Genomic DNA, 9,833 nt, shown 5'->3' on the forward strand with positions numbered 1-9,833 from the left:
ATTCAAGTACATTTATTTTAACATTTCACTTGAAATTATTTTGTACTGATTTCTGACTCTCGTTTGTGTTTCAGTCTCAACCTCTCCATCTCTTTGTCTTTCTCATACAGGTTGTCTTTCATTTGGCCGATATCTCTCTCCAGATGTACTTGTTCTTGCCGGAGCTTCTCTATACTTCTCTCTCCATCACTTCTACTCTGTTTCAGATCATGAATTATCTTCTCCTTCACTCTGAGATCCTGAAGTAGATGTTCAATTTCTCTGCTATTCTGTCTGGTGAATTCTGCCTCCATCTTCTCTTGCTGAATTCTGATGATTCCTTGTAGTTCATACAGGAAGATCTTCATCAGGTTTCTCTCAGCCCTGGTGTCTCTCTCATAGCCCTTTCTCATCTCCTCCATCTCCCCTTTGTGTCTCTCCTTCATCTCTCTCTTCTGTTTCGTAAACTCCTCTTTTAGCCTGTCTTTCTCCATCTCTGCCACTTTCCTCTTCTCCTTCTCCTCCTTCAGCTGCCTCTCTAACTCTCCCTTCTTCTCATTCTTTGCATTCCTTAGTTCTTTCTCCAGCTCTGCTATTCTCCCCTCTAACGCAAAGATCTTTACATCTTTTTCTTGAATTTCTTCTTTCATTTTGTTAATAGAGTGTTCCAGTTCCTTCTCATGTTTACTCCTCATCTCTTTCTCCTTTCTCTCCATCTTGTCCTTCCATTCCTTCTCTATCCTTCGTTCTATAGCTGTGCACTGTCTTTCTGCTGCCTGGTAGGTCGCATTGCTGTAGAATCTCTCTCTGTTTCCTGATACCATCACCTCTATCTTCTCTAGCAGCTGTGTGATCTTAGTATCATCAGGCTTGTCCTTAACGTTGAGAAGGTGACACCTGTTCCCACATTTCTTTATAAGCCGCTGGAGCTCCTGGCTCCCTGTCTGGAGCAACTCCTCTACACTCCTCTTTCTCAGCCCCTCAGCATGGGTGAAGAGGATCAGTGTGTGTGTCCAACAGCCCTCTCCAAAAATATCCTCCATTTTCTCCAGCATCCTCCTCTCCTCCCCTTCAGACGACTCCACTGGAATCACCAGGAGGAAGGCGTGAGGTCCCGGGGCAGACAGACGGACACAAAGCCCAACATCCTGTCTTATGTCCTTCTCAGAGAGTCCACTGGAGAACCAGTCTAGAGTGTCCACCACGGTCACCTGTCTCCCAGCCACCTCCCCCTGTCTGCTCTCACTGTGCTGGGTCTCTGTGGATGTGTGTGTGAGTGTGTGTGTGCCCAGGATGGTGTTTCCTGCTGCCCTCTTCCCAGCTGCACTCCCCCCCAGCAGCACCAGCCTCAGCTCAGACACAGCAAGAGACACTGAGAGGGCTGGATCAGGACTATCTCCTCCCACTGCAAACACATACGCACACGCACGATAAGTCATCACACAGTTAGATCATAGCACAATAAACACACACAGTATAGTATAATAACATCATAACATTATAACACAGTCATATCACACACACACACACACACACACACACACACACACACACACACACACACACACACACACACACACATAACAAGAGACAGGACTGACTGTTCTAGACCAATGAAAGGAAACGGAAACAGAAGGAGGGCGGAACTTCAGAGTGTGGAATAAAGTGAAGAACATGGTGGTGAACAGGAGTTTTGCACTGAAACAGTGTACTGTAGTTGCGTTTCTATGGGGTTAAATTTGTTTCAACAATATTTGCAAATGATACCCACAAATAAAAAACAAAATCCCATTTGTAACTAATACTGTACATTGTTTTTTTGTAAATATCGATGTGTATTTGTAAATAATATGGCATTTGTAAAACTGAAAATTGCCTTGAATTGGATCACCAGCACATTCCCACTTTCCACAGTTACAAATTTTTGTGTAAGAGTCGCACAGATCGACACATAAATAGACCTACTGTACCCCTAATTCACCAGCACACAGACATTGCAATCCAGTAGATGGGTTCATCCACAAATATTTCTTGATTTGCATGCATGTTTTGATATCCACAATTAAACATGTCCTATTTGCAACTTGTTGATTTTTACAAATATAGATTTGTAAATGTGTACAAGTATAGGTGTGTTAATTGCCTTAGCCATTTTTGAGACATTCTGAGTGAAAGGGCCACATAACTCTAGCCTGGGTGCAGCCGAACTTTTGCCCATCCCACAACATTTGAGGTAAAGATAGCCTAAATGGAAAAGCTATGTACGTGATAACATTGTATTTAAGGCCATTTTTTTTCTATTCACCTACCCTCTGTTCTGCTCCATATTCAATTGGTCATATACTTGATATGTATCCGTGAACTTAGGGATTCTTGCACTGATACAGATAACTAAACATTTTAGCAGAGTCAACAGAATTTTCCAAGTCAGCAAGATGAAATTACAAAAAAAGGCTATTTTTTATATAGCATGTCTTGATTATTGGTGAAATCATGAATTTTTGGTCAACGATTCCCAGGACACCGGGGCACATGAAACTTGGTGGGGATGTAGCCCTAGTAGAATTTTTGTTTAGTCCCGGGGGCCACTCCACTCCCACGCTAGCCCCCCGAAACCCAAAAAATGCAGTTTTCCCTAAATAACTACCTGAACCGTGGCACTGAGGATGACAAATGTTTATGGTATGTTGGTCTCAAGAGCCCGCATCAACTGAGCTTATAACCAGTCATTTGTGCTCCTCACCCAGCTGTTTACTTTTTCAGTGTTTGCGTACCAAATCTTCTTTCAAGAGTGTGTTGTTGGGTTCATCAGCTTGAAAAAAAAATCCCTCTCTACCTTAGTGTAGTAGGGTAGACTGACTGTTGGCCCTGTGTCTTCCCTCTGGCCTGCCTTGCTAACGAGGGGCGGGGCAATGACCCTTAATTGGTTAACTGGCTCTGCAGCCTATTTAAGAGCTTGGATGGTTAGCAACAGTGTAGGCTCTGCTGCGAGAAGGTGTGTGCGAGCACACCAGAGCCTTCCACCAGGTATGCCATCTTTTCAAGTGTTTCTGTTTGTATTAGTTTTGTCATTGTGGTTAATGTTTATCGTTTATCGTTTTATGTACTGTAGCTGGGTGCCCTGCCTGTCCGGACCACGGCAGGGGTGATGTTGCCTGCCTCTCCGGACTGCTACAGTTGGTCAGGCTGCTGTCTTGTCTTCCTTTAGTTTTGTTTACTGTTTGATTTATTATTGTCCCAGTTACTTTTGGTTTGGTTGTCTTTGTCCGTTGTCTTTCTTTTGTAAGCAGGCAGAGTGTTAATGGGGGGGGGGCCCTAGTCACCTGCTGGGGAACCAGAGTAATTGCATGTGTGTGTGCTGAGAGTTGCTTGCTGTGGAGAGCTGCATTACTGTGTGAGACACTTTCTTAAACTTGCTGTGTTTTGGTGCAAACGTATCGCCCTTGATATTAGCCTGCCCCCTCAGGCAAGCTCTGCCTGCCTCCGCTATTTGTTGCCCTTCCCTCCTTTGTTAGAGTGTCTGTGTTGTCTTTTGGTGTTAAATAAAATCCTTTATTTATGGCATTCATGTCTCCTTATGCTTGATAGAACCTGTGCAGCTCAGTCTCTGTAAAAGTGTCAATCTCCTAAAGATTCCCTGAGGCGCTAGGCCCCAGGGTGGCGTAGTCGGGCTACAGATTTGGGGTGGTTGCCCTGTCCACCCTGTTACATTCGTGACAGATATTCCATTAGACTATCCTCAGCTGTAACCCTAGTAACACCTAATGTATAGAGAATATTAGCATTTGGTCCTATTAAGTTTAGGTTACAACCAAACCAAGAAAAAACATTTAGAAAACGTTCCCTCTGCTTATGCAGAAACCTAACAAAGCCTAACGTTCCTCTAACGTTTCGGGAAACACAGAACCACTACGTTCTCCTGTGGTTGCACTGTATCTCCACACAAACGTTCCCATTTGGTTGTTTTGGGTTTTGGGTTCTGTGTGAATGCTTTTATGTTTTTGTAGCATATTAAAGGTTTGGAGTCACTTGATTTAGGTTCACTCAAAAATGATTGGCCTTATAAAATTAAGATGAACAGCAAAAGAAAAAATAGGGCTATTCATTTTTAGACTGATTTAAATTTAGCTAAAAGCAATACTTTAGTGTTTGATTTCAGTTTTGTAACCAAATAGTAGGTTAAATATACTTAAAGGAACCGTATGTAGGAAATGTATTTCAATTAATCATAAAATGGCCCTGATATGTTACTAGACATTTAGAAATCATGCTAATTTCAAATACTCATATCACTGACAACAGTAGTCCGGCCAAGATATTGTCATTTAAAAGTGAAGTTGCAGCCCTCAACTGATGTTGATGTTATGTTGTGTTTTGGTTTGATGCGCCGCCCTACACTTATCTACGAATCACGAAGTCAGTAGTATTTCGCCATCCGGGTTGCCAGCTATGCTAGTTACCACCATAGACAGCTGCAGCTATAAACGTCTAAATGTCTAACGTTCTGGAACCTAAAAGACCTTGTTATGAATCCGAAATACGTCTAAATAAAACAAGGATTTAGGAGATTGAGACGGCTGAAAACGGAGAAGAATTTGAAGACAGACGTGTTAATTTGCTCCTGGACAGGTAAAGATGAATCAGTTTGGCTAACTTACTTGTAGGCTACTGTAAATGGACATTTTAAATAAACTATTCATGACAGTTGAACAAATTATGCATGTTCGTGCAAAGTAACGTTATGTTGGCCATATGGAGGAGGTGGGTCATTGAATTGAAAAGGTAGCTAGTTGTTTGGGAAATAAAAGCAGCTAGTAGGCCTAGTCATTGCTAACGTTAGCAGTGCATTATCAGAGTTCGTTTCTCTATCATTATGCTGAGGAAAACAGCACTTGCCATTGAAAGCTAGCAGCCTACGTTCCTGCTGCAGCTAGCTGGCAACCGCGAGTCAGAGGGGAGGGGGAGGCGATACACCACTCTACAGTATTTTGATAATGGCTTTAGTTGCCACTTCATGTCTACAGATGTCTATATTGTAGCCTACTAGATCTCAACACACAATGTTATTGTATTGTTTTGGACAACGTTCTGCACGTTTCACTTCAATGTAGACTGCATGCGTTGTGAACAGCGCAGCAATCTCTGGAAAGGAAACGGTGGAAGTCGCAGTAGCCGAATACCATCGCGTTCAATGTTGTAAATCCGTCTGTTCCAGAATATTTGGTTCATATCAGTCTTTGGTTTTGGTGTTTGTGCAACGGGCCCTGGAGATTTAACAAAAGTCTGACTAGCCCTACGTAGGAATTAGGAAAGTATGTAAGGCGAGATCAAGATTAGGCTACGTTGTTTGCTTCTTTCCCCCCTGTGTATCGTATAGCAACGGTGTGTCCAGTGGGAAAATCTCATGTAGGCTAGTTCTAGGCCTAATTTCTAGGCTCGTTTATTTTTCGCGTGTCTCTATTAGGGTATATAATTATTTTTAGATGCAAAAAGTCTAACTGGCTTTGTCAAAGTTTGTCAGATGGCGGCTCAATTTGGCGAAATTAATTTTCGTTAATGATAAACAGTAGGCTATTGTGATTCATCCGTTTATTTCAGATAGTTTGTTATTAAAAACCATTAACAAAAAATAATTGTTCGTCGATGTTGAAAAACAGTCAGAGAATTCAGTCAATATAAGCTACATTATTTTGCCCGTGCCAGGATGTGAACCCAGGTCTCCTGCATAGCAGTTGAAAGAGTTACCGTCGCGCCACTGAATGAATATACTGTAAAGAATTGGATGTAAATTTGTATGTTCAGCAAATATGTAAGAAAATGCTTATAGCCTACATTAGTCTGAGCTTTAAAAGATAGCCTACAAATAGAAGATAAGATACATCTATGAATGTACGTAGGCATACGCGCCCTACGTACATAAATAGGCTTCGACGAATATCAGCTGAAAATATTTTTTACACACGTAGGCCTGCCTAATAGCACAACGTCGCAACGTTTTCAAAACAAACTCGCATTTTACCACTGCAAATCGCCTCCATAGACTAGCCTATGCCATGTAAATGAAAAATAGTTATTAAAATAAATCACATACATAATAGCCCACATATTGCACATATATAAACTATATGTTTTATGGTAAAATATTATTCTCATGCCCGAACGACAGGAAACCCTTGCGACATCTGCTGTGAGAAAAGAGAATAGCAGCCTGGACAAACATGGCCGAACGCGAGACAACATAGTGTTGTCACATAAGTGAGCGCAAAATAGCTCTAAACTAGCTTGTACCGGTGTGCTTTTGATCGTGTAAAGATTCTGGGTGACAAAACACGCGTATTTAGGAAAAGTCGTGAACGTAGGGTCCTGGAATTTAATCGAGTGAAAAGATTTTTTTTTTTTGTAATCACTGCGGTCAAATGACCGCAGCCCGGCCGTTCTAGGTATATTTAGGTCAAACCTACACGGCGCTTCTAGTAATACGCGTCAGCGGTCAAATAACCGGCGCTTGGCGCTTCTGGTGTTAAGTGGCATAAAAGTCCAACCGTTACACCCCGGCCACGACAATAACGTTATACCGGGGACATCAAGCGGACATTTGATTGCTAAGTGCACGTAATGGAGTTGAGCAAAGATCATAGAGTGCTACGCTAGTTCACTGCTTGCTTGGTGGAGGCTACCGTGCACATTTCTTCAGATAACTCATGAATCGTGCTTCATGAATGCAATGAGCTAGTTACACACGTTATGAGTTATGCATCCCCACCCACTACCACTATGAGAGAGTTACCGGTACACACATGAATGGAGCAGAGACCACTGATGACTTACTGTATGGAGCCTCCCCCTTACTCCATCTTCTCCTAATGGGAGGAGGATCTGGATCTGGGAGCCCTACACAGAGACACAGACACACACTGGATCAATAGCCTTTTGAACTACAGCAGTAACTCCATCTAGATTCACAAACGGGATGATTGAGCAGTTTCTAATTTTTCCAGAGTGAGTAAGATTGTAAGGACATCTTGGTGACTGGATATAGTGTACACACACAGGAATTTCTCACACTCACCATCTCCACATCTTTGTTCTCTCTCCTCTAGCTGTTTCTCTCTCTCCTCCAGCTGTTTCTCTCTCTCCTCCAGCTGTTTGTCTCTGTCCTCCAGCTCCCTCTCATGTTCCTGCAGTTGGGTTCTCAGGTCCTGTAGTTGGCTGTTCCTGTCCTGCTGGTCCTTTTCCAGTGACTCCAGTTGTGTTCTACTGGTCTCCAACTCACTGGTCATGTTCTCCAGTAGACTCTCTCTCTCCCTCTGCTCTCTAGTCATGTTCCCCAGTTCTGTGTCTCTTTGATGGAGGAGTTTATTCTTCTCATCAAGTTGTTGGTTCATCTTCTCCATGCCTTTGGTCTTGTCTTCTAGCTGCTGTGACATCCTCTCCAATTCTTTCTTCTTCTCCTCCAGCTGTTTTTCTCTCTCATCCAGTTCCCTATGTTGTTCCTGCATTTGGGTTCTCATGTTCTTCACTAGATTCTCTCTCTCCCTCTCTTCTCTAGTCATGTTCCCCAGTTCTGTGTCTCTTTGATGGAGGAGTTTATTCTTCTGATCAAGTTGTTGGTTCATCCTCTCCATGCCTTTGTTGTTCTGTTCTAGCTGCTGTGACATCCTCTCCAATTCTTTCTTCTTCTCCTCCAGCTGTTTTTCTCTCTCATCCCGTTCCCTATGTTGTTCCTGCAGTTGGGTTCTCATGTTCTTCACTAGATTCTCTCTCTCCCTCTCTTGTCTAGTCATGTTCTTCACTAGATTCTCTCTCTCCCTCTCTTCTCTAGTCATGTTCCCCAGTTCTGTGTCTCTTTGATGGAGGAGTTTATTCTTCTCATCAAGTTGTTGGTTCATCTTCTCCATGCCTTTGGTCTTGTCTTCTAGCTGCTGTGACATCCTCTCCAATTCTTTCTTCTTCTCCTCCAGCTGTTTTTCTCTCTCATCCAGTTCCCTATGTTGTTCCTGCATTTGGGTTCTCATGTTCTTCACTAGATTCTCTCTCTCCCTCTCTTCTCTAGTCATGTTCCCCAGTTCTGTGTCTCTTTGACGGAGGAGTTTTTTCTTCTCATCAAGTTGTTGGTTCATCCTCTCCATGCCTTTGTTCTTCTCCTCTAGCTGCTGTGACATCCTCTCCAATTCTTTCTTCTTCTCCTCCAGCTGTTTTTCTCTCTCATCCAGTTCCCTATGTTGTTCCTGCAGTTGGGTTCTCATGTTCTTCACTAGATTCTCTCTCTCCCTCTCTTGTCTAGTCATGTTCCCCAGGACTGTGTCTCTTTGATGGAGGAGTTTATTCTTCTCATCAAGTTGTTGGTTCATCTTCTCCATGCCTTTGGTCTTGTCTTCTAGCTGCTGTGACATCCTCTCCAATTCTTTCTTCTTCTCCTCCAGCTGTTTTTCTCTCTCATCCAGTTCCCTATGTTGTTCCTGCATTTGGGTTCTCATGTTCTTCACTAGATTCTCTCTCTCCCTCTCTTGTCTAGTCATGTTCTTCACTAGATTCTCTCTCTCCCTCTCTTCTCTAGTCATGTTCCCCAGTTCTGTGTCTCTTTGATGGAGGAGTTTATTCTTCTGATCAAGTTGTTGGTTCATCCTCTCCGTGCCTTTGTTGTTCTGTTCTAGCTGCTGTGACATCCTCTCCAATTCTTTCTTCTTCTCCTCCAGCTGTTTTTCTCTCTCATCCCGTTCCCTATGTTGTTCCTGCAATTGGGTTCTCATGTTCTTCACTAGATTCTCTCTCTCCCTCTCTTGTCTAGTCATGTTCTTCACTAGATTCTCTCTCTCCCTCTCTTCTCTAGTCATGTTCCCCAGTTCTGTGTCTCTTTGATGGAGGAGTTTATTCTTCTCATCAAGTTGTTGGGTCATCTTCTCCATGCCTTTGGTCTTGTCTTCTAGCTGCTGTGACATCCTCTCTAATTCTTTCTTCTTCTCCTCCAGCTGTTTTTCTCTCTCATCCAGTTCCCTATGTTGTTCCTGCATTTGGGTTCTCATGTTCTTCACTAGATTCTCTCTCTCCCTCTCTTCTCTAGTCATGTTCCCCAGTTCTGTGTCTCTTTGATGGAGGAGTTTATTCTTCTCATCAAGTTGTTGGTTCATCCTCTCCATGCCTTTTTTCTTCTCCTCTAGCTGCTGTGACATCCTCTCCAATTCTTTCTTCTTCTCCTCCAGCTGTTTTTCTCTCTCATCCAGTTCCCTATGTTGTTCCTGCAGTTGGGTTCTCATGTTCTTCACTAGATTCTCTCTCTCCCTCTCTTGTCTAGTCATGTTCCCCAGGACTGTGTCTCTTTGATGGAGGAGTTTATTCTTCTCATCAAGTTGTTGGTTCATCTTCTCCATGCCTTTGTTTTTCTCCTCTAGCTCCTGTGTCATCTTCTTCACCTGTTTCTCTCTCTCATCCATTTCCCTCACTTGTTCCTGCATTTGGTTTATCACATGCTCCAGTAGACTCTCTCTCTCCCTCTCTTGTCTAGTCATGTTCCCCAGTTCTGTGTCTCTTTGATGGAGGAGTTTATTCTTCTCATCAAGTTGTTGGTTCATCTTCTCCATGCCTTTGTTCTTGTCTTCTAGCTGCTGTGACATCTTCTTCACCTCTTTCCTTTTATCCTCCAGCTGTTTGTGTTTCTCCCTTAACGCATCAGTTGACTTCTGCCATTCAGAGAGAGCTGGTGGAAACATGTTGTAATATGTTGGTTATATTTTCAGATGTTGATTTAATGAGCAGAACATTTCATTATATAGCAGACACACTTCATTTGTTGTCACTCTGTTGCTTTCTACTTAAATGTAGGCAGTTGGTATCATGTTACAGACAGATACTAAGTC

General features: G+C 42.8%; 1 long non-coding RNA gene across 1 annotated transcript; it reads left to right on the plus strand.

Annotated features, from left to right (window-relative positions):
* The first annotated feature begins 2,959 nt into the window (after nt 1-2,959).
* Nucleotides 2,960-3,541, plus strand: LOC134077933 (uncharacterized). The gene is made up of 2 exons (XR_009938795.1): nt 2,960-3,006; nt 3,092-3,541. It is a non-coding gene; the product is annotated as an uncharacterized LOC134077933 (long non-coding RNA).
* The last annotated feature ends 6,292 nt before the right edge of the window (nt 3,542-9,833 follow it).

This window comes from Sardina pilchardus, chromosome 4 (genome assembly GCF_963854185.1).
Source record: "Sardina pilchardus chromosome 4, fSarPil1.1, whole genome shotgun sequence".
Classification (NCBI taxonomy): domain Eukaryota; kingdom Metazoa; phylum Chordata; class Actinopteri; order Clupeiformes; family Clupeidae; genus Sardina; species Sardina pilchardus.